General features: G+C 48.3%; 1 pseudogene; it reads left to right on the top strand.

Annotated features, from left to right (window-relative positions):
* Positions 1 to 9,153: 9,153 nt before the first annotated feature.
* On the top strand, positions 9,154 to 10,283 carry LOC105480394 (actin, cytoplasmic 2-like; annotated as a pseudogene).
* Positions 10,284 to 21,201: the final 10,918 nt, after the last annotated feature.

Genomic DNA, 21,201 nt, shown 5'->3' with positions numbered 1-21,201 from the left:
GGCCTCTGGGATCCATCCTGTCACCAAAGTAAAAGCCCCAACACTAATTTCTGGGGTTGTCATCGTAACAATACCATGCGGGGAGCCTTGGCCAGGTCCCACCTAGATCTGAGTTCAAACTGGGACCCCTGAGAGGGGTGTGGCTGGGGAAATGGAGCCAATGGAAATTATGTTCTGTGCCTCCTCCCAGCCGCACCGTGGCCATGGTGTCTGTGGAGTCTGGCCACTTGAGTCCAGAGATGTGACCTGTGTGTGTGGTCCTCTAAGACACAAAGGGCTCCTGTGTGTCCACCTCCTTTGAGCTCACAGCACTCCTGGAAGGACAGGGCAGGGGTAACCAGCCCCATTTGGCAAGGGAAGAAACTGAGGTCCAGAGCCAGGTGGGAGAGTTACCTTGAGAGGCAGGTCTTGGCTAAGTCATGGCTGGTGGCAGGACTCAGACCTCTGCCTCCAGTTCACAGTGTCTCTTGGTCTGATCTGGGGCCTCCTATTTCTCTAAACTGTGCTCCCCGTCCCCTTCTGACCCCACCAAACACCACCCTGACCAACCCTGTGTCTCTCCTGCAGTCCAGCATGGCAAGAGGTGCTGGGAATACAGCTTTTCAGTCTGCTGCACTCTTGGTATTGACAGGCTAGACTAGAAGTGCCCTTCTGCCCTGTGCTACCTCCAACTCTCTTCCTTCCCCTCCAGGCTATCCCCCTGCTCCTCCAGCTGCTTAAGACCGGGAACAAAGACTCCAGGGAGACTCTAGGCAAGTGTGGAGGGAAATACGTTACTCACAGAATGGTCTCCAGGGGCCCATTCCTGTGTTGTTGGGAGTGTGGAGCCACTATTGCCAGGACTGGCTACGTAATTTGCAGCACCCAGTGCAAAATGAAAACGTGGGGCCCTTTGTTCAAAAATCATAAAGAGTTTCAAGACCTCAAAAACAGAGCATTAAACTAAGTACAGGACCCTTCTGAGTGCAGGGGCCCTGTATGACCACACAGGTCACACGGCCGTAGCCCTGCAACCAGCACCAGAAAACATAGTCATAGCAGGAAGGGGTTCAAGAAGTGGCTTCAGGAATTCCTCAAATCATGGAGATTTAAATCGTTTGGGAAACATAACAACATGCACTTAAGACTTTATTTATTGGTTTGGTAAAATCTTCTTTAAGAAATTAAGGGCCAGGCGCAGTGGCTTACGCCTGTAATCCCAGCACTTTGGGAGGCCAAGGTGGGCAGATCGTGAGGTCAGGATATCGAGACCATCCTGGCTAACACAGTGAAACCCTGTGTCTACTAAAAAATACAAAAAGTTAGCTGGGAGTGGTGGCAGGCCCCCGTAGTCCCAGCTATTCCAGAGGCTGAAAGAGGAGAATGGTGTGAACCCAGGAGGCGGAGCTTGCAGTGAGCCAAGATGGCGCCACTGCACTCCAGCCTGGGTGACAGAGCAAGACTCTGTCTCAAAAAAAAAAAAAGAAATTAAGAAAGAGCTCTAAGCCCATACATTCAAGCGTGTGACAAACAACACTGACTATTTCAACTTTCCATTGTCCAGAAGGTGTAACGGAGGCCCTCAGAGAACAAGGAGAAAAGGCTTGGCAAGGCCCCAGGTGGGGCATGGCCATGCTGGGGTTCAACCCCATGCCAGTGCTCCTTCTGCCTGCTGCAGAATTAGGAGCACCTCCAGCCACCCAAACCTGACGGGCAACCGGGAACTTGGAGAACTGGCCTGTGCCCTCCTCTCCAGCCCAGTGCCCTTGGAACCCATGCAGGCATAGACACTTGCCTTCCCTGGGGCCCACACACAACAGGCTGGAACTTCCCTTAGCTGGAACACCCTCCTTCCACCCTCATCCCAGCCTCCTTGAATAAGGCCCCCCTCTTCAGGAAAGCCTAGCTCAGTTGGCCTAGGGCTCCTAGGCCCTGTGCACCATTGTTTCAGCACTTCCCCCACTGTAGAATAGCTGTGGAAGTCTAAGCATGAGACTTAGGCAGGAATATCATCGCTGCTGTGCAGCCTGAAGAAGTTACAGAAGACGGATCTTCATCCCTCTGCAACCCTTAGGATTAAGGATTCTCTTATAGAAGAGTGGGGGGAAATGTCTCAACAGCGTGAGAATATTGTGACTGCAAAGCAAGTACTCAGTGTCTCTTGGGGGATTCTGCGGAAATCCTCAATAAGCTGCTCCTGTGGGAGTTAAAATGAGACTTTGTTTTGGTCCTGAGAGGGCCAAGCAGAGAAGGATGGGGGAAGGAGCAGCAGGAGGACTCGAGGCAGGAAAAAGGGGTCTGAGGCTGGGGCTGGGAGACCCCTTGTCCATTTGCTTGTCTGTCTTCCTTCAGACTGTGGGCTCTCTGGGTTCTGAGTGTGCCCTGGACCACAGAGGCACGCAGCATGGGGTGGATAGATGGGCACTCGGCCCTGTAAGCTCAGAAGGGACACTCGGGATTCCCTCAAGCCCACCCCTCAGAGAGGGCCCCAGAAGTTGAGCCAGGAAAGACACGAGCATCCCAGGCTCCAAAAATGTCTTTCTCAGCTTTCCCATGAGGCAATGTCCCTGAGGAGAAACTGGGAAAATTTGTGAAGGAAGTGGGTGAGTCTTCTGATCTCCTGGGGTGGAACAGATGGGGCAGGCTCTAAGGAGGTTGTTTCTGATGAAGGCCACGTTATAAAATGTGCAAGAGCATGGACACTGGAGCCAAAGGGCGGGAGTTCAAGTCCCAGCTTTGACGCTTGCTTTGTAACTTCGGACAAGTGGCTATGCAACCTCTCTGTGCCTCCATCTCCCCCTCTGTAAAACTGGCCTTGGAAAGCACGGATCTTGGGTGAGTTTTGATAAAGGATGAGGTCTAATAAATAAGTCAGTGTGGGTAAAGAACTTGGGACATGGCTGGTCCATAACGGATGCTGCAGAAACAGCAGGTGTTCTTAATAGCAGGTGTTCTCAACAGGGCAGGAAGCCATCCCCAAGGGCTAGTTGGGACCTTAGACCCTGGAAGTCAGGCAGACATGGGTTTGAATCATTGGTTTGCCTCTCTGCCTCTCACACTGTGTGACTTATTTAAGCAATATGCTTGTCTTCTCCATCACATTCGAAATAAAGAGAAAAGTTTTGGCAGGCAGGGCACAGTGGCTCATGCTTGTAATCCCAACACTTTGGGAGGCCAAGGAGAGTGGATCACTTGAGCCCAGGTGTTCAGGATCAGCCTGGGTAACATAGGGAGACACCGTCTCTGCAAAAAATACAAAAGATTAGCTGGCGTTATGGTGTGCGCCTGTAGTCCTGTTACAGGAAAGGGGTCCTGATCGAGAGCCCAAGAGAGGGTTCTTGAATTTTGCACAAGAAAGAATTCTGGGCGAGTCCACAGTGCAAAGCAAAAGCAAGTTTATTAGGAAAGTAAAGGAATAAAAGAGTGGCCACTCTATAGACAGAGCAGCCCTTGCCCATTGTTAGGGTTATTTCTTGGTGATATGCTAAGCAAGGGGTGGATTATTCATGACTCACCTTTTTAGACTATATAGGGTAACTTCCTGATGTTGCCATGGCATTTGTAAACTTTCATGGTGCTGGTGGGAGTGTAGCAGTGAGGATGACCAGAGGTCACTCTCGTGGCCATCTTGGTTTTGGTGGGATTTAGCCGGCTTCTTTGCTGCAGCCTGTTTTATCAGCAAGGTCTTTATGTCCTGTATCGCGTGCTGACCTCCTATCTTTTTCCATGACTTAGAATGCCTGAACAGCTGGGAATGCAGCCCAGTAGGTCTTAGCCTTATTTTACCTAGCTCCTATTCAAGATGGAGCTGCTGTGGTTTAAACATCTCTAACAATTTCCCCCACCCTTCTATAAGAGAACCCTTAATCCTAAGGGTTGCAGAAGGATGAAGATCCATGTTCTGTAACTTCTTCAGGCTGCATAGCAGCGATGATATTCCTGCCTAACTATGAGGGTCTCTTGTATTCAGAGTAGAGAGGAGCTCAGTCAGAAAGCACCAGTATGGTGATGGCCATTCATAAGTTTTGAGTTCTGACAAAAGGTGACATCTGAAAGATTAATAAGGGTTCAATTTAGGAAAATGTTGAGTAAGGGGCCAGGCACAGTGGCTCACGCCTGTAATCCCAGCACTTTGGGAGCCAGATGCGGGTGGATCACCTGAGGTCAGGAGTTCGAGACCAGCCTGGCTAACATGGTGAAACCCCGTTTCTACTAAAAATACAAAAATTATCCAGGTGTGGTGGCACACGCCTGTAATCCCAGCTACTCAGGAGGCTGAGGCAGGAGAATCGCTTGAACCCAGGAGGCAGAGTTTTCAGTGAGCTGAGATCGCACCATTGCACTCCAGCTTGGGCAACAAGAGCGAAACTCTGTCTCAAAAAAAAAAAAGAAAAGAAAAAAGAAAATGTTGAGTAAGAAAATGTTGTTCTGCATTCCTACACAAAGAATACAACAGCAATATTCCACAGTGGTAAAACAAAATAAGTAAAATTATCCAAGTAAACTAAATTAGAAAGCTCTCCATGAACTGGGCAACTGTTGGAATCAAGCTGATATGGGGTTGCTAGCTCATTGCAATGTACCCAGAAATAGAATATTGATCCAGATGTTTACATTATGCATCCCTCTTGTTTTTTCTGAGCAGCAGTTAGAGATCACCGGTTGGGTCCCAGGAATAAGCAAGGTTAGCCTAAATTGCAGAAACAAACTTAAAAATAACTGATGAGACTAAAATTTAATAACAAGTATACCATAGTTTTTGAAACATAATTTCTCTCTCCAGTTTCCCATTTTTACTAAAGACAAATCATAGTAAGACCAATTTGTTTTCTTATACTTGGTCTGATTATTTGTATAGTGCAGCAAGAATAATTATTTTTCACATAAGCTCTTTTTAAATTGGCTTTGATCGAACTCTGTTTAATAGAAGGAATTTTAGATAAGACTTTTTTAGAGCTGAGCACCGCCATGGGTTTGTATCCCTGAGTTAGGTAAATTACTCTCTTCTTGGGGTCCCAAGATAACTTGGGGCTCCTGGACCTGTTAGAAGTGACATTCTTTACTTATAGGTCAGAAACCTTGTACAAAGACTGTTGTAGACGAGGGGTGAGACCAGTTCCCTAAGCGGCTTTTACTGGCTTTACAAGTCAAGTTTGATTCCTTAAAGGAAAGCACACCATTCCAGTCAAAGCCTTGGTAAAATAACCAGTTGTTCCAAATGTGTCCTGTTGCAAAAGAAAACAGATTCTTATTGCACTTTTGCAAATAACTATACTGCCGTAAGTTAAAAATACGCACAACTAGTTTCCAAATTCTGGAGAAATTGGGTGGAGAAAAACAAATATGCTCCAAATTTTGTTCACAGGAGTATACTTTACTTAGTTGCTACAAGCTGTAAATAGCACAAAAGAAGTTTCCTCGATTCTGAAAAACAAAATAAAGAATCACCAGCATTTTAAGCAAAAAGTTAAAAAGATTACTTTAGATTTCTATTAGTTTAGTCCATTCAGTTAACATTTGTTTGATATTCATGAACATTTCAGTTCTCCTCGAGAGTTCTGAAAGTTTTTTCCACTATTCTAATGTCACAATTTCCAAAGTTATCAGAAACCTGCATTTAAGAACACCTGTTGGCTGGGTGCGGTGGCTCACGCCTATAATCCCAGTAGTCTGGGAGGCTGAGGCGGGTGGATCACCTGAGGTCAGGAGTTCAAGACCAGGTTCGCCAACATGGCGAAACCCTGTCTCTACTAAAAATACAAAAATTAGCCAGGCATGGTGGCGTGTGCCTGTAATCCCAGCTACTCGGGAGGCTGAGGCAGGAGAATGGCTTGAACTCAGGAGGCGGATATTGCAATGACCCAAGATCATGCCATTGTACTCCAGCCTCAGTGACAGAGCAAGACTCCATCTGAAAAAATTTTAAAAAATTAAAAAAAAAAAAAGAAAACACCTGTTAAAGTTCTACAGTTGATTATAAAACCACCTTTTTTTCCTTTCTTTTTTTTTTTTTTGAGATGGGGTTTCACTCTTGTTGCCTAGGCTGGAGTGCAATGGTGCAGTCTCGGCTCACTGCAACCTCCGCCTCCTGGGCACAAGCAATTCTCCTGCCTCAGCCTCCCGAGTAACAGGGATTACAGGCATCTGCCACCATGCCCGGCTAATTTTTTGTATGTTTAGTAGAGATGGGGTTTCACCGTGTCAGCCAGGCTGGTCTCAAACTCCTGACCTCAGGTGATCCATCAGCCTCGGCCTCCCAAAGTGCTGGGGTTAAACGTGTGAGCTACCATGCCCAGCCTAAAACCACCTTTTTTGTTGTTGTTTTTCCAAGATGGAATCTTGCTCTGTCGCCCAGGTAGGAGTGCAGTGGTGTCACCTTGGCTCACTGCAACTTCCACTTCTTGGGCCCAAGCAATTTTCCTGCCTCAGCCTCCTGAGTAACTGGGATTACAGGCACATGCCACCATACCTAGCTAATTTCTGTATTTTTAGTAGAGACGGGGTTTCACCATGTTGGCCAGGCTGGTCTTGAACTCCTGACCTCAAGTGATCCGGCCACCTCGGCTTCCCAAAGGGCTGGGATTACAGGTGTGAGCCATCAGCCCAGTCAAAACCACCTTTTCAAGAAGATTCAAACAAGACAATTGTTTGTGGATGACAAAACGTCTTAGGACAGCCACTATTAAAAACACAATTGGGTCGGGTGCAGTGGCTCACGCCTGTAATCCCAGCACTTTGGGAAGCCGAGGTGGCCGGATCACTTGAGGTCAGGAGTTCAAGACCAGCCTGGCCAACATGGTGAAACCCCATTTCTACTAAAAATACAAAAATTAGCCAGGCGTGGTGGCACATGCCTGTAATCCTAGCAACTCGGGAGGCTAGGGCAGGAGAATTGCTTGAATCCGGGAGATGGAGGTTGCAGTGAGCTGAGATCTTGCCACTGCACTCCAGCCTGGGCAACAGGGTGAGACTCCATCTCAAAAACAACAACAACAACAACAACAAACCACAATTGACAAGCAGGGCATAGTGGCTCACGCCTGTAGTCCCAGCACTTTGCGAGGCCAAGTTGGGTGGATCACGAGGTCAGGAGATCGAGAACATCCAGGCTAACATGGTGAAACCCCATCTCTACTAAAAATACAAAAATTAGTTGGGTGTGGTGGCGCACCTGTAGTCCCAGCTACTCGGGAGGCTGAGGCAGGAGAATCGCTTGAACCCGGGAGGTGGAGATTGCAGTGAGCCAAGATCACGCCACTGCACTCTAGCCAGGTGATAGAGTGAGACTCCATCTCAAAAAAAAAGAAAAGAAAAAAAAAGAAATTTCTTTACCTCTGTGGCATACAATGATTTTATGTAACAATTATAATTATTAATAACAAACACTAAGCCATATCAGAATTATAGGAGTTTTCCATAATTTGGGACCACATACCAATAACATATTTATACAAATACAGCCCAAAGAAAACCAAACACCATTTTATATTTGACAATGCTTTTGTATGATTTTTTTTTTTTGAGACAGAGTTTCGCTCTTGTTGCCCAGGCTGGAGTGAAATGGTATGATCTCAGCTCACCGCAACCTCTGCCTCCTGGGTTCAAGCAATGCTCCTGCCTCAGCCTCCCGAGTAGCTGGGATTACAGACATGCGGCACCACGCCCGGCTCATTTTTGTATTTTTAGTAGAGACGGGGTTTCTCCATGTTGGTCAGGCTGGTCTCAAACTCCCGACTTTAGATGATCTGCCTGCCTCGGCCTCCCAAAATGTTTGGATTACAGGCGTGAGTAACTGCGCCCAGCCTTGTATGACTTTTATACCAAATAAGCCAAATGTCACTGTTGCATTAATGCATTATTGATGTCAAACCCAATTTATCTTTCTTTTTTTTTTTTTTTTTGAGATGGTGTCTTGCTCTGTCACCAGGCTGGAGTGCGATGGCGCAATCTCAGCTCACTGCAACCTCTGCCTCCCGCGTTCAAGCGATTCTCCTGCCTCACCCTCCCGAGTAGCTGGGATTACAGGTGCCTGCCACCATACCCGGCTAATTTTTGTATTTTTAGTAGAAATGGGGTTTCACCATATTGGCCATGCTCGTCTTGAACTCCTGACCTCATGATCTGCCCGCCTTGGCCTCCCTAAGTGCTGGAATTACAGGCCGTGAGCCACCACACCCGGCAAACCCAATTCTTAATAAAACCTTATAACAAATGTATTTTAATCTTAATCAGTTTGACCATAAGGTAAGATTTTCATAAACCTTTTATAACCCTTTACAAATTTTTGTGAAAGAGCAGATCATCATGGCTGGGCCCAGTGGCTCATGCTTGTAATCCCAGCACTTTGGGAGGCTGAGTCGGGTAGATCACCTGAGGTCAACATGGAGAAACCCCATCTCTACTAAAAATACAAAAATTAGCTGGGCGTGTGGAATGTGCCTGTAGTCCCAGCTACTTGGGAGGCTGAGGCAGGAGAATCGCTTGAACCCGGGAGGCAGAGGTTGCAGTGAGCTGAGATTGTGCCATTGCACTCCAGCCTGGGCGACAAAAACCTTGGTAAGTTTGGGATTTTAATTATGTACTAGGTGTGGAGCCTAGGACATCAGACAGAAGTGCAGATAAGGGCTGACTCTTTCCAGCATAGCTAGGGGACATGGCTAACTCCACATGTCCCCAGGCCTTATCTAGAATCTAATGCTCCAAAGTAGGTAAATTGAACAATTTTCAAAGTCAAAGAAGCAGTTTATGACCTTAAAGCATTTAGCAAACCTAATATTTGACCTGCCTAATTTAGAACAAATGATTACAATTTTGAAGACATTTTTATTTTACCAATAATCTTTACAGCTGTTTTTATATCCCAAAGATTACTAATGTCACACGAACTAAATAAAAGGCATTACACTTTTTACTTTTCTGATAAGATATTTGATTTAAGCACCTATTATTATTAAACCAGTTAATCAAAGCTCTTTCATATATAAACATCACAGACATAATACATATAAATACATAGAAGATAAAGGACTCATTTTCCAAGCCAGAAATTGAACCAGAATTTGAACCAGAAATTGAATCCAGCCACCACTGTGAAAAGAGAAAGCGAGTTGCCACCGCCAACTCGTGCACCTTGTTCTTCTGCCGCTCCACCGTCCTACTCCTCCGCCGGTCGCAATGGAAGAGATCGCCATGCTCCTCATTGACAATGGCTCCAGCATGTGCAAAGTTGGCTTTGCTGGGGACGACGCCCCCCGAACCGTGTTTCCCTCCATCGTCGGATGCCCCCGACACCAGGGCGTGATGGTGGACATGGGCCAGAAGGACTCCTATGTGGGCAACGAGGCCCAGAGCACGGGCAGCATCCTGACCCTGAAGTACCCTATTGAGCATGGCATCGTCACCAACTGGGACGACATGGAGATCTGGCACCACACCTTCTACAACGAGCTGCCCGTGGCCCCAGGGGAGCACCCGGTGCTGCTGACCGAGGCCCCCCTGAACCCCAAGACCAACAGAGAGAAGATGACTCAGATTATGTTTGAGACCTTCAACACCCCAGCCATGCACGTGGCCATCCAGGCAGTTCTGTCCCTCTACACCTCTGGGCGCACCACTGGCATTGTCATGGACTCTGGAGACGGGGTCACCCACACGGTGACCATCTACGAGAGCTACGCCCTCCCCCATGCCATCCTGCGTCTAGACCTGGCTGGCCGGGACCTGACCGTCTACCTCATGAAGATCCTCACCGAGCATGGCTACAGCTTCACCATGGGAAACTGTGCACGACATCAAGGAGAAGCTGTGCTACGTTGTCCTGGACTTTGAGCAGGAGATGGCCACCACCGCATCTTCCTCTTTTCTGGAGAAGAGCTACAAGCTGCCCGATGGCCAGGTTATCACCATCGGCAATGAGCAGTTCCGGTGTCCGGAGGCACTGTTCCAGTCTTCCTTCCTGGGCATGGAACCTTGCGGCATCCATGAGATGCTTCAACTCCATCATGAAGTGTGATGTGGACATCCGCAAAGACCTGTACGCCAACACGGTGCTGTCCAGAGGCACCAACATGTACCCAGGCATCGCCGACAGGATGCAGAAGGAGATCACCACCCTGGCACCGAGCACCATGAAGATCAAGATCATTGCACCCCCAGAGCGCAAGTACTCGGTGTGGATCGGCAGCTCCAACCTGGCCTCACTATCCACCTTCCAGCAGATGTGGATAAGCAAGCAGAAGTAGGACAAGTTGGGCCCCTACATCGTCCACTGCAAATGCTTCTACATGGACCGAGCAGATGCGTAGCATTTGCTGCACGGGTTAATTCAGATGTATAAACTTGCCCTTGGCAAATGCATACACCTCATGCTAGTCTCACGAAACTGGAATAAGCCTTCGAAAAGAAATTGTCCTTGAAGCTTGTATCTGATATCAGCACTGGATTGTAGAACTTGTTCCTGATTTTGACCTTGTATTCAAGTTAACTGTTCCCCTTGGTATTTGTTTAATACCCTGTACATATCTTTGAGTTGAACCTTTAGTACATGTGGCTTGGTCACTTTGTGGCTGAGGTAAGAACGTGCTTGTGGAAGACAAGTCTGTGGCTTGGTGAGTCTGCGTGGCCAGCAGTCTCCAATCTGTGCAGGGTATTAATGTGTCAGGGCTTGAGTGTTCTGGGATTTCTCTAGAGGCTGGCAAGGGCTCCTGAACCAGTTGTTTCTGTCCTGCTGGTCTGTCAGGGTTGGAAAGTCCAAGCCATAAGACCCAGTTTTCTTAGCTGATGTTTTCTGCCAGAACACCATGGGCTGTTACTTGCCTTGAGTTGGAAGCAGTTTGCATTTACACCTGTAAATGTATTCATCCTTGTAATTTATGCAAGATTTTTTTTGTATGCAATTCTCGATTCTTTAAAGAGATGACAACAAATTTTGGTTTTCTACTGTTATGTGAGAACATCAGACCCCAGGAACACGTCATTGTGTAAGGAAAAATAAAAGTGCTGCTATAACCGAAAAAAAAAGAAAAGAAAAGAGAAAGCATGGCCCATGGTTACAAGGTCAAGCTCCCCAAGCACATGACTGACTAGTTTGCTGGGCTGTCTTGAAAAGCGAGCTCACAGGTATCCTAAGCCCATGTTCTATCCTAAGGTACTCCTCTCCATGATAGAACAATATAGAAAGACACACAGAGCACATCAGATTCGCTATAGTTTAAGACTAGCCTCAGGCCCGGCATGGTGGCTCAAGCCTGTAATCCCAACACTTTGGGAGGCCCATGCAGGCAGATCACCTGAGGTCAGGAGTTCAAGACCAGCCTGACCAACATGGAGAAACCCCGTCTGTATTAAAAAAGTACAAAATTAGCCAGACGTGGTGCCTGTAGTCCCAGCTACTCAGGAGGCTGAGGCAGGAGAATCGCTTGAACCCGGGAGGCGGAGGTTGCGGTGAGTCGAGATCACGCCATTGCACTGCCCATTTCACTCTGGGCAACAACAGCAAAACTCTGTCTAAAGACTAGCCTCACAAATCCTTTTTTCCAGTAATCCAAACTTTACATGAAACAGTGATTTTTACCATTCATTCAACTGATTTGCATAGAGAAAGAAAGGAAAGCATTGCCTGAGGCAGGGTGGGGAAGGCAGGTGCTCAGGGAGGCCAGAGAAAGATCCACCCATTGCAGCGACACTGAAAAGTTCAGGCGGCCACTTGTCAGTAGCAAAGGGATCTTTTCCAGAAGTCCCATCAGCTCTCAAGTTTCCCTTTTAGGGAGGAAAATGCTCCCTGTATCCCACAATCCTGTACATGCCTGTCACCCACAGCCATCAGCAAAGAGTGCAAGGCAGATCAATCCAAAGAGAAGAGCAGTTTACATCCTGTAGTGCTAAACCTGTTCTTAGCTGAAAGGGACTTTACTGAGAGGAGCCTCCAACTCCCTAAATCTTAAAGGGACTCTAACCCTTCTAAGTTGGGCCTCTAACCCAAGGTCAGTCAAGCATTCTTGCCTTTTATTTTTATTTATTTATTTATTTATTTATTATTTATTTTTGAGACGGAGTCTCGCTTTGTTGCCCAGGTTGGAGTGCAGTGGCATGATCTTAGCTCACTGCAACCTCCGCCTCCTGGGTTCAAGTGATTCTCTTGCCTCAGCCTCCTGAGTAGCTGGGATTACAGCCTCACGCCACCACACCTGGTTACTTGTATTTTTAGTAGACATGGGGTTTCGCCCATGTTGATCAGGCTGGGTCTTGAACTCCTGAACTCAGGTGATCCACCCACCTCAGCCTCCTAAAGTGCTGGGATTATAGCCATGAGCCACCGCACCCAGCCTCCTGCCTTTTATTAAGAGAGGGGCCTCTAACCCACTCTGACTTAGGAGAGACTCTAAGTCCCCTAAATTGGGCTTTTAACCCAATCCCATTCTTTACCCGGGTATAGGCATCCTACTTACCCAAAGTCTGCCAATTAGTCCTACGGTCTATTTCCTTTGGGACAGGGGGTTTCTTCAATATTGTCCCTTCAGTGTTCACCAGAAAGATGTTACCAGACCCCATCACTTACGCAGTTAGCCTTTGTGTCGGGGGTTTCCACACTATAGTCCCTCCATCGTTGCCAGAAAGATGTTACAGGAAAGGGGTCCTGATTCAGATCCCAAAAGAGGGTTCTTGGATATCGCACAAGAAAGAATTCAGGGTAAGTCCACAGAGCAAAGCAAAAGCAAGTTCATTAGGAAAGTAAAGGAATAAAAGAAAGCCTGCTGCTCCATCGACAGAGCGGCCCTGAGGGCCGCTTGTTGCCCATTGTTATGGTTCTTTCTTGATGATATACTAAGCAAGGGGTGGATTATTTATGCCTCCCCTTTTTAGACCATATAGGGTAACTTCCTGACAGTGCCATGGCATTTGTAAACTGTCATGGAGCTGGTGGGAGTGTAGCAGTGATAGCCATCTTGGTTTTGGTGGGATTTAGCCGGCTTCTTTACTGCAACCTGTTTCATCAACAAGGTTTTTGTTTTTTGTTTTTTGTTTTTTGAGACAGAGTTTCACTCTCGTTGCCCAGGCTGGAGTACAATGGCGCCATCTCAGTTCACTGCAACCTCTGCCTCCAGGTTCAAGCGATTCTCCTGCGTCAGCCTCCCAAGTAGCTGGGATTACAGGCGCGTGCCACCACGCCCAGCTAATTTTGTATTTTTAGTAGAGATGTGGTTTCTCCATGTTGGTCAGGCTGGCCTCAAACTCCTGTCCTCAGGCGATCTGCCCACCTCGACCTCCCAAAGTGCTGGAATTACAGATGTGAGCCACCGCACCCGGCCCCAGCAAGGTCTTTATGACCCGTATCTTGTGTCAACCTCTTATTTCATTCTGTAACTTAGAATGCCTTAACCATCTGGGAATGCAGCTCAGTAGGTCTTGGCCTTATTTTACCTAGCTCCAATTTAAGATGGAGTTGCTTTGGTTTAAATGCCTCTGACAGTCCCAGCAACTAGGGACTGAGATACGAGGATCAATTGAGCCCAGGAAGTTGAGGCTACCAAAGTGCTAGGATTACAGGCATGAACCACCACACCTGGCTCAATCAAAACTTGTGTTTTTTGTTGTTGTTGTTGTTTGTTTGTTTGTTTGTTTTTGCCAGGCACAGGGGCTCACGCCTGTGATCCCAGCACTTTGAGAGGCCAAGGTGGGCAGATCACCTGAGGTCGGGAGTTTGAGACCAGCCTGACCAACATGGAGAAACCCCGTCTCTACTAAAAATACAAAATTAGCCGGGCATGGTGGTGCATGCCTGTAATCCCAGCTACTTGGGTGGCTGACACAGGGGAATCGCTTGAACCAAGTAGCTGGGATTACAGGCATGTGCCACCATGCCCGGCTAACTTTGTATTTTTAGTAGAGACGGGGTTTCTCCACGTTGGTCAGACTGGTCTCAAACTCTCGACCTCAGGTGATCTGCCCACCTTGGCCTCCCAAACTGCTGGGATCACAGGTGTGAGCCACTGCGCCCAGACTGTTTGGATTTTTTTCATAAGAAGACTATATCCTTTAATAACAGTTATAATAATTTTAAAGAAGGAGGCGGAGAACAAGAAAGAGGAATAGAGTGGAGAGGAGGGGAAGGATGAGGGAAGAAGAAAGAAGAGGAGGACAAGCAGAAGCAGCAAATTCAGGGTAATAAAATCCAGGACTCGCCTGTGGGGAGGGGCAGTGAGGGGCCTGGAGGGGCAAGATTCCCTGAAAGGCCAGGTACTGCCTGTGGAAGGGTGATGGGGCAGAGATAAGTGGCTTGCACAGTTGGCAAAGCTGGGGCCACCACAGTTGAGGGTTCCCTGTGGTTCCTGAGAGAAGCCCCATCCCACTTTACTATGAGTCTTTCTTCCTTTCCTATTATGAAAAGAAATATACAAGAAGCCTAGTGAAAAACCCAAATACTAAGAAAGGGTACACAGTGCAAAATGAGTCTAAGCCCAGACCCACTCCCCAGAGACAGCGACCAGCAAGCTGGCTCTATGTGTGTTTCCAAAATGTCCCAAGGTCTTTTGATTCTTAGGCCTTGGGCCACGTGTACTACGGTGGCCATAGAGCCGATTCGGAAGGAGTCACCGCCCTGGGGAGCTCACCATTTGGCTAGATGATCAAGAAGACAATGTTTCTATTAGACAGGGAGGGCTGCTGTGTGAGAGACCGTGGAAGGCAGTACTGCTGCCCCCAGGGCCAGGTAGGACATTGTGTGGGTGAAAGCACAGCAGGTGGGGACGGTGTGAGCCAAGGTATGATGGTGAGAAGATCACCACAGATTCCATGAGCAGCAACTAATTCAGTGTAGAGTGCAGCACGTGCATGGGTGGGAGCGAGCTGGCCAGCCTGGAGACCTGGAGGCCATGCCACCGCCACGAGGGTGTTGAGCTTTCATGGACATTCAGCAGCCGCTAGCCCTGGCCAAGTCAGAGTCAACCTCTTGATTTTTCTTTTCTTCTTTTTTTTTAGACAGGGCCTTGCTCTGTTGCCAGGCTGGAGTGCAGTGGTGTGATCACAGCTCACTGCAGCCTCTAACTCCTGGGCTCAAGCAATCTCCTGCCTCAGTCTCTCTAGGGTGTGAGACCGCAGGTGCACTCCACCACACCCAGCTATTTTTATTTTTATTTTTTTCGTAGAGAGGGAGTCTCACTATTGCCCAGACTGGTCTTGAATTCTGGGGCTCAAGTGATTTGCCTGCCTCGGCCTCCCAAAGTGCTGAGATTACAGGTGTTAGCCACTGTGCCCAGCCTTGATTTCTAATACATCCATGAAAGCTGAATCTCAATCTCTTGACCAGAGGAGCTATGGAAGAGAAAATGGGAAAGAGGTTAAAGATGAAGAGGGTTGTGGTGGGGGTTGTGGTGCTGAAGGATGAGGTGCAGGGGGACAGTTTCCACCCCAGGGAGACAGGGCAGCCAGAGCATAGACTCAACTGAAAGAGACCTGACCCACTAGGATCTCCCTCTGGGGCGCTGGACAACCCCCTCTACCTCAGTTTCCTCCTCCACCAAATGGGAACAGTGGTGACCCCTGCCTTGAACTCACAGGAGTGCCCTGAGCAGGGATGAGGGAGACTGTAGAGGAACCCCATGCACACATCATGTCCTGGCACAGGTGGCCAGAGTCCATGTGCAACATGTCCATGAACAGGACATGGGTACCCTCTTATGGTGTTGTTACCATGACAACCCCCAAGGACTTAGGTTTTTGCCTTAGTGATGGGAAGGGCCCCAGTGCTGCCTTGAGGGTTATTTTCAAACTCGCTGATAGGGCTACAGAGAGAAGAGTACTTCCTCCTCCCCTTCTTGGGAAATCTCTCCCCAGTACAGCAGAGGTGGCCTCCAAGGTAGGGTCTTGCTCAGCAGAAACAGTCACCCACCAAACAGTTCTTTTCTTTTTTTTTTTTTTTTTTTTTTGAGACGGAGTCTCGCTCTGTCGCCCAGGCTGGAGTGCAGTGGCGCAATCTCGGCTCACTGCAAGCTCCGCCTCCCGGGTTCACGCCATTCTCCTGCCTCAGCCTCCCGAGTAGCTGGGACTACAGGCGCCCGCCACTGCGCCCGGCTAATTTTTTCTATTTTTAGTAGAGACGGAGTTTCACCATGGTCTCGATCTCCTGACCTTGTGATCCGCCCGCCTCGGCCTCCCAAAGTGCTGGGATTACAGGCGTGAGCCACCGCGCCCGGCCTTTTTTTTTTTTTTTTTTTGAGACGGAGTCTTGCTCTGTCACCCAGGCTGGAGTGCAGTGACATGATCTCAGCTTACTGCAACCTCTGCCTCCTGGGTTCAAGTGATTCTCCTGCCTCAGCTAAAAATACAAAAAATTAGCTGGGCATGGTGGCACATACCTGTAATCCCAGCTACTCAGGAGGCCGAGGCAGGAGAATCTCTCCACTGCACTCCAGCCTGGGCAACAGAGTGAGACTCTGTCTCCAAAAAAAGAAAAGAAAAAAAAGAATGTACAGGCCAGGTGCGATGGCTCATGCCTGTAATCCTAGCACTTTGGGAGGCCAAAGTGGGTGGATCACCTGAGGTCAGGAGTTCAAGACCAGCCTGGCCAACATGGTGAAACCCCATCTCTACTAAAAATACAAAAATTAGCTGGGCGTAGTGGCATGCTCCTGTAGTCCCAGCTACTTGGGAGGTTGAGGCAGAAGAGTCCCTTAAACCCGGGAGGCAGAGATTTGCAGTGAGCCAAGATAGCACCACTGCACTCTGACCTGGGTGACAGCGAGACTCTGTCTAAAAAGAAAAAGAAAAGAAAAGAAAAATGTACATAGCAAATTTTTCTTTTCTTTTCTTTCTTTTTTCTTTTTGGAGATAGAGTCTTGCTGTGTTGCCCAGGCTGGAGTGCAGTGGCGCAATCTTGGCTCACTGCAAGCTCCACCTCCCGGGTTCATGCCATTCTCCTGCCTCTGCCTCCCGAGTAGCTGGGACCACAGGCACCCGCCACCATGCCTGGCTAATTTTTTTGTATTTTTAGTAGAGACAGGGGTCTTACCATGTTAGCTGGGATGGTCTCGATCTCCTGACCTTGTGATCCACCCGCCTCGGCCTCCCAAAGTGCTGGGATTACAGGCGTGAGCCACCATGCCTGGCCCATAACAACTTTTTCATAACAGTCAAAAGGCAGGAACAACCAAAATATTCATCAACATGTCCATGAAACTGTGGTATATCAATTCAATGGAATGCTGTTTGTCAATAAAGAAGAATGAACTAACCATACATGCAGAAACACAAATAAGCCTCATAAACATTGCACTAAGTGAAATAAGCCAGATGCAAAGGTCACATATGGGATGATTCTATTCATATGAAATGTCCAGAAAGGACAAAATTATAGTGATAGAAAGTAGGGGCTGGGCGCAGTGGCTCACGCCTATAATCCTAGCACTTTGGGAGGCCGAGGTGGGCAGATCACCTGAGGTCAGGAGTTCAAGACCAGCCTGACCAACATGAAGAAACCCTGTCTCTACTAAAAATACAAAATTAGCCGGGTATGGTGGCGCATGCCTGTGATCCCCAGCTACTCAGGAGGCTGAGGCAGGAGAATCGCTTGAACTCTGGGGGCGGAGGTTGCGGTGAGCTGAGATCGCGCCATCGCACTCCAGCTTGAGCAGTAAGAGGGAAACTCCGTCTCAAAAAATAAAATAAAATAAAATTAGCCGGGTGTTGTGGCACATGCCTGTAGTCCCAGCTACTCAGGAGGCTGAGGCAGGAGAATCGCTTGAACCTGGGAGGCAGAGGTTGTGATGAGCCAAGATCGAGCCACTGCACTCCAGTCTGGGTGACAGAACGAGACTCCATCTCAAAAAACAAAAAACAAACAAACAAAAAAAACGTAGGTCAGTGGTTACCAGGAACCACGGTTAGGAAGAGGAGACTAACTGCAAGGGGGAGTGAGGGAGCATTTGGGACAATGAAAATGCTCTGTGTCTGGATTGCAGCGGTCGTTACACCATTTAGAACATTGGTCAATGATCATAGAGGTAGGTAATTTACAACTCAATTAAAAAAGTTGTGAGGTAGGGAGGTAAGCGTTAGTAATGTGTGGGGATGTCTTCCCAGGAAAGAGCATTGCTTCCTATACCCACTGTCTTCTATGGCCAAGCCTGAGCTCACATGAGTGGGGTCTTGATCCCCCTGAAGATGACAGAATGGTATGAAGTTGAGGAAGAGGAGTAGCCCTGCAGCATCCACCTCGATGCTCACTCAGGAAGGCTCTGAGTGTACACAACGGAGGGAGGCCCAGTGCACTCAGGAGACCACCAACCCAGCCTGAGGCAAGGGGCAAGATCCTTCCCCTCTATACATTCCTGTTTCCTCCTCTGTGAAATGAACATGGGGGCCGCATTGGATGAAATGGAAACTTCTTACAGTGTGTTCCATGGAACAGCGGTCTGCAAAATTCTCTGTGAAAAGGGTTCCTCATGCAAGGAAGTATATGAAACCTCCCTCTTGCTGTTTCTTGAAGACTCACAATACACCACTTGCTAAAGGCACTGGGTAATGCCACAGAAAAGGAACCTGTTTCACTCTGATTAACCCTGATTTCTTCAAATCTGTTCCCATTTTCACAGAACACACAAACATCCCAGAAGGCCTAGGGCATGCCTTGGAGTCTGGATCTTAGGCTGGAAGGATCTTAGGCTGGAAGGAGTTGCTAGCCCCAACTCCTTCTGGGGCAAGCATTGCTCAGGGCTAGAAAGGGATAGGTTCTAAAACCCATGCCTCCAACCCCCACCCTGCCATCCCTTTACCCTTCCCCACTCTGCACTTTGCTTAATATCAACCAGCCATCAGCAGGATGGTGCAAGAGGCTCTAACTCAACCAGGACAGGAAGGAACTCAGGAACAATTCACCTACCAGAGGCCCAAGGATTGAGAAAGGCCAGGACTGAGCAACCACGGCACAGGTTCAGCTTGTGCAGGTTTCCAGCCCCTCCCAGCCCCCAGCACAGGGTGTTTCCTCTCCTCTGAGTCCGTTCTGTGCAGGGGCACAGCACCCAGCTATAAGTTGTAAGGAGAGCTCAGATGCTATCTAGGAACTCTGCCTTCCAGAAGGAGGACCCCAGGAAACCTCACAAGAAAACTTAGCCCTTTGAAATGAAATCCTCACCCTATTCCAGAACTTATTATGGCTCCCTGCTGCCCCAGTGGCCTCCATTCACTGCCCACTGGCTCTGAACTAACTCATCACCTCCACCTACTGGGGAATCACCTTCCACAGAACATTAACATTGGACACCCACTCAAAGCAGTGTTCAGGGCCGAGCGTTGTGGCTCACGCCTGTAATCCCAACACTTTGGGAGGCCGAGGCAGGTGGATCACAAGGTCAGGAGATCGAGACCATCCTAGTTAACATGGTGAAACCCTGTCTCTACTAAAAATACAAAAAAAAAAAAAAAAAAAAAAAAAATAATCAGCCAGGCGTGGTGGCAGGGGCCTGTAGTCCCAGCTACTCGGGAGGCAGAGGCAGAATGGTGTGAACCCGAAAGCGGAGCTTGCAGTAAGCTGAGATCGTGCCACTGACTCCAGCGTGGGCAACAGGGCGAGACTCCGTCTCAAAAAAAACAAAAACAAAAAACAGTGTTCATGACTGTAGCATCATACACTCAGTAGTGTGTGTCAATAAAGAGGAATGAACTAACCATACATGCAGAAACACAATTAGCACAGGGGTGGGGTGCGGGGGACAGTGAGGATTCGCAACCCCTCGAATTTCTTTTTCTTTTTCTTTTTAAATATTGAGATGGAGTCTTGTTGTTAACCAGGCTGGTCTCAAACTCCTAGGCTCAAGTGATCCTCCTGCCTCAGCCTCCTAAAATGCTGGGATTAGAGGCATAAGCCACCACACCTGGCCAACCCCTCGAATTTCTCCGGTATATTTTATTTCAAACTTCCAAACACTATCTCTACTACTTGCTATGTTTTCTCTTGCTGATGCCTCTGTGTGGGAGACCGGCCACGGGCCATTACTCCCGTTTTCTAGAGGGGTACAACTGAGACCAAGAGTCGTCAAGAGGCTGCCACAGGCCAGATGCAGTGGCTCACACCTGTAATCCCAGCACTTTGGGAAGGCCAGCGGGGTGGATCACTTGAGCTCAGGAGGTTGAGGCTTCAGTGAGCCAAGAGATTGTACCACTGCACTCCAGCCTCAGCGACAGAGTGAGATCCTGTCTCCAAAAAAAAAGAGGCTGTGACATAAGATACAGGGCCAGCTGAGACCAACAACACAGGTGTAAGGCTCTTGGCCCTGAGCATGTCCCACCTTGAAGAAGGCTCTGGAAACATCCCAGAAAGAGGGCTGTATTTGGTTTCTCACACATGTGCTAAGCTTTATTGTTTTCTACAAGCAACTCTCAATTCTTTCTCAAATAATGGTCTCCTGGGAAAATAGTGCCCTCTGGTGGCCTTCCTGGGTGCTACATCAATGCCCTCCAATGGGAAGAGTGGGATAAAAAGTCCTTCCCCAACCTTCTGGGAAGAGAAAAGAATCCTAGGAACCCATCTCACCACCCCAAGCCATAATCCAGTCTATCTTCCATGGGGAAAAGCAGGGGAGGAATGATGGCTTCTCAGAGACTCTTTCTAAATCCACTGCCTTCAGGATAACATTCAAAGTCTTATTCTTTATTCACTCCACAAACATTTCTGCTTGCCGCCATGAGCCAGGCTCTACGCGACTGCTGGGAACAAGGGACCATAGTGCCCTGAAGGAGCTCCCAGCTCCTGCAGGAAGTCCAGGGCTGTCCTCTCCTGCTGTGCCTGGATGCCTGCTTCCCACCTTCAGGGGCCAATGGGTTCCCTCCATCATGACCTCTCCACGGCATCATTTTTTTTTTTTTTTTAAACTTTTTTAGGAGCAACTGGAAAGAGGAGGAAAATCTGAGAGCGGTGCTCTGAAAACCAATCAAAGCAAATGTTTCTAGGAGTGGCCAAGCACGCAATGAGGATAATAGGTGGCTGCTGGGTGGAGTAAAGTAAGGACTGCAAATTGGTCCCCATTCAGCAAAATGAAGGTCCCTGGAGAACTTGACAAAAGCCATTTCCACCTGGGCATGGTGGCGCACGCCTGTAATCCCAGCACTTTGGGAGGCCAAGGTGGGCGGATCACTTGAGGTGGGGAGTTTGAGACCAGCCTAGCCAACACAGTGAAACTCTGTCTCTACTAAAAATACAAAAATTAGCCAAGCGTGGTGGGGGGTGCCTGT

Source organism: Macaca nemestrina, chromosome 2 (genome assembly GCF_043159975.1).
Source record: "Macaca nemestrina isolate mMacNem1 chromosome 2, mMacNem.hap1, whole genome shotgun sequence".
NCBI lineage: Eukaryota > Metazoa > Chordata > Mammalia > Primates > Cercopithecidae > Macaca > Macaca nemestrina.
The sequence above is the reverse complement of the archived record's forward strand: the minus strand, read 5'-3'. Positions and strand labels throughout refer to the sequence as shown.